The 6129-nt window shown below is 33.2% G+C and overlaps 1 pseudogene; it reads left to right on the top strand.

Moving 5' to 3' along the window:
* The first annotated feature begins 694 nt into the window (after positions 1–694).
* Positions 695–1240, top strand: LOC149172009 (SKP1-like protein 1A pseudogene; annotated as a pseudogene).
* The last annotated feature ends 4889 nt before the right edge of the window (positions 1241–6129 follow it).

Raw genomic sequence — 6129 nt, 5'->3', positions numbered from 1 at the left:
TAATTATAATTAGAACCATCTAAATCCATATTAACTAATCTACCCAATGTCTCAATAACGATTAAAATAAGTTTTTAAGTAAAAAGATCTTTAATCCTTTTCTACCATCTGTACATCCAAAATAAGAAATATCTAAACTGATATCAAAATCTAAATTTATATCTATTTTGAATAAATTATAATAATTAATATAAATTACTGATATTATTTTTATTTTATATTGAAATTATCCAAAATAATTATAATATAAATCTATTACATTAGTAAATAATCGCATAAAATTAATTTTGCAATTTTGAGTTGGATTTGACCAGCAAAACAACTTGCAAAATGATCGGCCTCAAACATATCTATAAAGTGATAAATAGAAAATTAAACGGGCAAGATTATAAAGGAATCCCATTTCAAGATAATTTTAAAATATATAATTTTACTTGACTATTTTTGACACGATGTCATATGAAGCCAAGCATATAACTTGTCGGCCCCGTAAGAATATTTGCTCCGCCTCTCTAACATTCTATATATATAGAGAGAAATTTCAAGTATTCTGAAAGAAAGAAAGAAGATCAATCCTCACTTCACGTATTTGAGTTCAAGTTCTTCGTTATTCCATCCACGTATCTGAGTTCACATTCTTCGTTAGTCCATCCACGTATTTGAGTTCACGTTCTTTGTTCGTCCATCGTCTGCAATGGCCACGGAGTTGTCAAGGAAGAGAAACGCAGAGGAATGCACTGAGATGGCCGCGAAGTCGTCAAAGAAGAGAAACGCAGAGGCTGAATGCAATGCGGTGGTGATGGTGAGGTTGCAGAGCGCGGACGGTAAAACATTCGAGGTGGAGAAGGCCGTGGCATTACAGTCAGGTGTTATAAGGAAGGTAATGGAGGACATGGGCACCCACCATCTCATACCTCTGCCCAATGTTTACAGTGAAATCCTGGTGATGGTTATCAAATATTGTGAATATCATGTACATCACCCACCTCGTCCAATAGAAACAATAGACGACGTCGACCAGTGGGACATCGACTTCTTCAATGTTGATCGTTTAACTCTGTTTGACATTGCATGTGCTGCCCACTATCTGGATATCAGAAGTCTTGTGGATTTGGCTTGTAAACGCATGGCGGACATATGTATTCGTTTGGAAACATGTGAGAATGTCCGTAGGGAGCTCAACAGTGCAAATGATTTTACACCGGAAGAGGAGAAGGAGATAAGGCGTAAATATCAATAGGCTTTTGAATGAAATTGTTGGGTTAAATTTTTTATTGCCGATTTTAGATATTTAAATATTGTTAGAATAAAATGAGCTTTTGAATGAAAGTCTAGGTCAATAAGATAAACATTTATTTTTGAGATAATTACTTTAGGTTTTAGGTTGGATTGGAATTAGAGCATTTTTATTGTATGGAAAAATAAAGGTTGACATTTTGAAATGTGGAATTACTAGTTTAAAATGTTAATAGAGACGCTGGAATACTAAAATTGGTTATTGGATACAAGGTGAGTAAATAAATTGTTTGATATATTATTAGGAATTTTATTTTCTATTATTGGAGAGAAGTTGCATAGAGTTATGAATGATTAGGGAGTGAAGGATTTTTGGATGATAGGGTATTTGGGAGAGAATGGAGATGGAGAGGGAATTTTAATTAGTTTAAATATGAATAAATTTCAAATTATTATTATTATTATTATGTTTCATTGTGCAGAGCATTTACTATCATTACCAATAAGCCTTTCAATATTGATACCATAAATGGATTCATAGAAGCACAGTGCCAACGCAATTGTTTCTTATTTTTTAAAAAATCTAGAATCTCAACCCTTATGTAGGGGATGTTTAGTTGAGAGCCTTTGTATCTTATTTTATAAGTCAAGCAAGTTGGGGGGGAACTCTTAAAATTAATAGAGAAAATTTTAAGAGAAATCTTTGGGTTAGAGGAGAATTTGAAATACCTTGACATGTGATACAAGAAAAAGAGTGGGCTGGGCTAATTTTCTAGAGGAAGAATAAACTATCACTAAGAGTAGGCAACATCAAATTGCAGAATTCACATACCATATTCAAATATTGCAAATTCTAGCAGACAAAGAATGTGAAGCAAGGTGGGTTGCCTTAGGAAAACAAACCTGAATTAGAGACCCATTTCACCACAATAACTTAAGGATAGCGTTAACGAGGGTTGCTAATTATATTTCTTACATGAAACAATGTGAAAATAATTAGACTAGTCTTAGTTTTCATTATCTAATGATCTGGCCACCAAAAAGGGTATACCAAAATTCTTATAGCTTGAAAAACAAAATAAGAGTTTGAATGTTGGAATGAAATTCAAGAAAGAGCATGGTATCTTCATTGTGGTGAAGCAAGACATATTAATTATTGTATCAACAACCTTCATGAATATCCCCCTTCAAACTCAAATGGTTCATCTTCATTTGCAGCAATATTCAAATCAATTTCCAATCTTGCATCATGTTTTTTTTGTTTTTCCTCTCTTTTTGGGCTCAGGAAACTCTTCCTCCTCTTCAAAGATGACTTAAAAGCACCCAAACCACACATGAATTCATAATCCATAATATAAATATTGTTGGTGTCAGCCAACATTTTTTCAACTAAGGCAATCAACTCTTTAGTCTTGGTCAAAGTAGCAAGATGATTATTTTGTAGTAGGTTTAAGTAGCCAAAAAACTCCTCTTTGGCCAACTCAAGTCCTTCAACATTTACATCCACATTGTAAATGTTGCCCATGACAAGGCCATCCTTGGCTATCTTCATGTTCATATATGTTATATGTTATTATCGTTGCGTTGGTGATTTGAACCATAACTTTTACAATGAAATGGCATTGACAACCCCTCTTTTTGCCAAATAAGGATCTTCGCTTCATTTCATTTTTTCCTCCTCTTTTGTCACAACCATATGAACAAGAATAGTTGCATAAAAATGCTGGAAATATCAATACATATGAAAAATGATTGGGCATTGTTAATACCAACATCTAAAAAATGCATCTTGAGAAAACTTACACTTCATATCGCAAGAAAGCAATAGGCCTTGAGCTTGGTTGTTTATTTTGTACGTGGGAGAAAGAACATGGAGCATCTGGGTTAATTTCCTCTCCTCTAATAAATTCTGGAAGTCTATGTGTAGGGATTTTTGCAATCCAATCAATCTCCATGTTATTTCCATGTACTTCAGACATATTTAAATCCTTTCTAGAAAAGATGATCTTTTCTTTAGGGTCTTACACTAAAAGGGTAGCAATTGTTTCCAATTTGACTTGTTTTACCATTTTGTGACCCAAGGAGTTTTTGCAATGATGACCCATGATCTTGTTGCAATGATGACCTAAAAAGATGTTGCAACAATGAACTAACGAGTTTCCGCAATGATAAACCAACAATTTTCCACAGTTGTGATCCAATGAGGTGCTGCAAAATTTAACTAGCGATTTTTTGCAATGCTCACAACAAGTTGCAAAAACTGTCAACCAGTAAATTGTTGAAAAACTGAATCAAGGCATCGTTGCTACTATAAATTGTCAAGTTGTCACGACAATGAAACAATTTGTTTCTCCAACAATCAAGTTTGGTACTCTCCACTTTCTTCTAGGGAACTAGTTAAACAATACAGTATTGTCTGCATAAAAGGAGAAAACCAGAATGACATTTCCTTTCCAGAACTGTAAGATGTGTTTTAATTTCACATAGAATTCAGGACATAAATTAATAAAGAAACCCATCATCAACATTTCCTTTTCAGAATCGTTAGATTCATTTTTGTCAAAAGTATTCCACAGTTCATGTATATTTTGACAAAAAATGTTGCTTGATGGATATGTAACTTAGACTAAATTATAGTACGTGCATAAGACTCGAGTTATGACTTCTAGAGTAAATTCTCATATACAAAAAGGAAATTGATATAATTGTTAGAAGCATATGACTTGGATGATTATATTTGTAGCAAAATTGATAACAAGATCAATTCTTATACTTCTTTATGGTTTATTTTTAATTTTAGACAAATTTCTCTTTTTAATACATGCATGACATATAAATACGCAATTTTCTTGTTATATTAGTGATACTTGCATGCATGATAATGTGTGGATAAGCACATAGATATATAGTGAGATTTATTTGTGGAATATAAATTAGTAATGTAGAGGATGAACCTAAATAGTTTATATTAATAATAAGGTGAATCCCTAGTTGCTAAATTCTTGCTCATAAATGCAAGGAAATCTGATTTTATGAGAACCACTATGAGTTACTATAGAAGGAAAAGTTAACAAAATTGGGGTGAGAAAACATGGAATTGAGTAAGAGTAAGAAAATTTCACCAAGTTTCCTATAATGACCAAGTATTAATGACTATCTTACAATGAATAGTGGGAATTGATATGCAACAAAACAACATTATGCTTGAAACGAGAGTTGGAACCTCCATAGGTAGAATAGGATAGGATGATAACTACAGGATAACTACGGAGGTTTATATAATCCTATAAAAGCCTACGGAGGTTTACTATTATGTTTCATTGTGCAGAGCATTTACTATGCATAGGATGGGGTATGCGTGAGAGAATGGAGGTGCATAGGAAACTTTCTTAAGAAGGGATGAAATTAATTTTAAACTATCAATGTTAATTTTCATGGAACGATGGATGAAATTATTGTTAAACTATCAATGTTAATTTATGTGGAATGATGGATGATTATGTGTTTCTTGTATTTAGCATTCCTTGTGTAGAGATTTTATTGTGCAGTGGAGCGGGCAAGGTTGGAATTTGGATTATTTTTTAGCTGCTATCTTCATGTTCATAAGATTAAAAAAGGCATAGCTCAATAAAATAAAAAATAATGGTGCACCAGTTGAGGGTTCCATTTAAATCTGCCAAAGAACTGTAAATGTAGATAGAAAGGACAAAATTTATACACACTAATTTGATCAAACAACAACGCAAACACCAACTCAATTTTGAACTTACTATTGCACTTCATTGTGGGTGATGTCGACCTTTGCTGCTCTCGTTATAGGCACGTGGAAATGGAAATGGAAAAATGCAAACCCAGCTGGGAAAATTTTGGATTTTGTCTGATTTACCAGGGATTTGAAAATGAAAAAAACAAATGCCAAAGAACAATTTTATTCCGAAATTGTGGATTCCATCTAAAGGTTCAATGGATTTGAAAAGAATCTGCTGGAGAAGATGGAATTCATAAAATGGGAGGTGGGAAGGCTTGCTAGAATGGTCCAGAAGATCCCATTAATTCGCATATGAAAATGCTAGGTCGTTTCTTCAACTTGTGGTAGGTTTATATCGTGTCCAAGGGAGATGGTGCTGGTGGGCAGGATAGATGGAGCATTAGACGGTAACGGTGAGTATGGAGACAAGGTACTGACAAGGTAACGGTGAGGATGGAGGCAAGTACTGACAAGGAGGATGGAGATGGAGTGCTAACAAGATATGGAGTTTGTTAATTATACAGGGTCCACATGTTCGTATGTGGGTGGAGAGTCTACTGGAAGGGGCAATCTGCCCATCTATTTCCAGAGTCTCCTCTATTTCGTAACATCTACAACACCAAATACATCTCTTGCTATATATTTGTGATGATATTCAATCTAATGCGTGACAAAATGGAAGGTCTCATGGCAGACACGACGGGTAGAGAATACTACGAATCCTGGGGGGTTCTGCCAGTAGACTGACTCCTTCAAATATATAACTTTTTCATGGGGTGTACTGCTCCATTGGCATCCAAGTTCAAGATTCGATTGACCACATTCCTATATATTGAAATAAGTACATCTACACTGTAAATATTTAACATTTTAAATTTTAAAAATTAAATTCTAACAATTGAATAATGTTCATATAAAATAATAATCCCTCACATAATATCAATATTTTATGTTTAAATTTTATAAATTGCATTGAAGTTAATAAAACTTAAACATAGTTTTTAAAATGCAATTTTAATAATGAAGAGATTACATTTCCATCTTATTTTTCATAATGTACTATAAAAGTTGACAATAAAATAGAAAATAAATTGTTTGGAATGTTCTTTCTAAAATTGTGTGATTATCATTTGAATGTAATTGTT

The sequence above is a fragment of the Pinus tabuliformis genome, chromosome 4_2 (genome assembly GCF_031772625.1).
Source record: "Pinus tabuliformis cultivar Carrire ecotype Pingquan chromosome 4_2, CPIR1, whole genome shotgun sequence".
Lineage (NCBI taxonomy): Eukaryota > Viridiplantae > Streptophyta > Pinopsida > Pinales > Pinaceae > Pinus > Pinus tabuliformis.
This window is presented reverse-complemented; position numbering and strand designations above follow the sequence as displayed.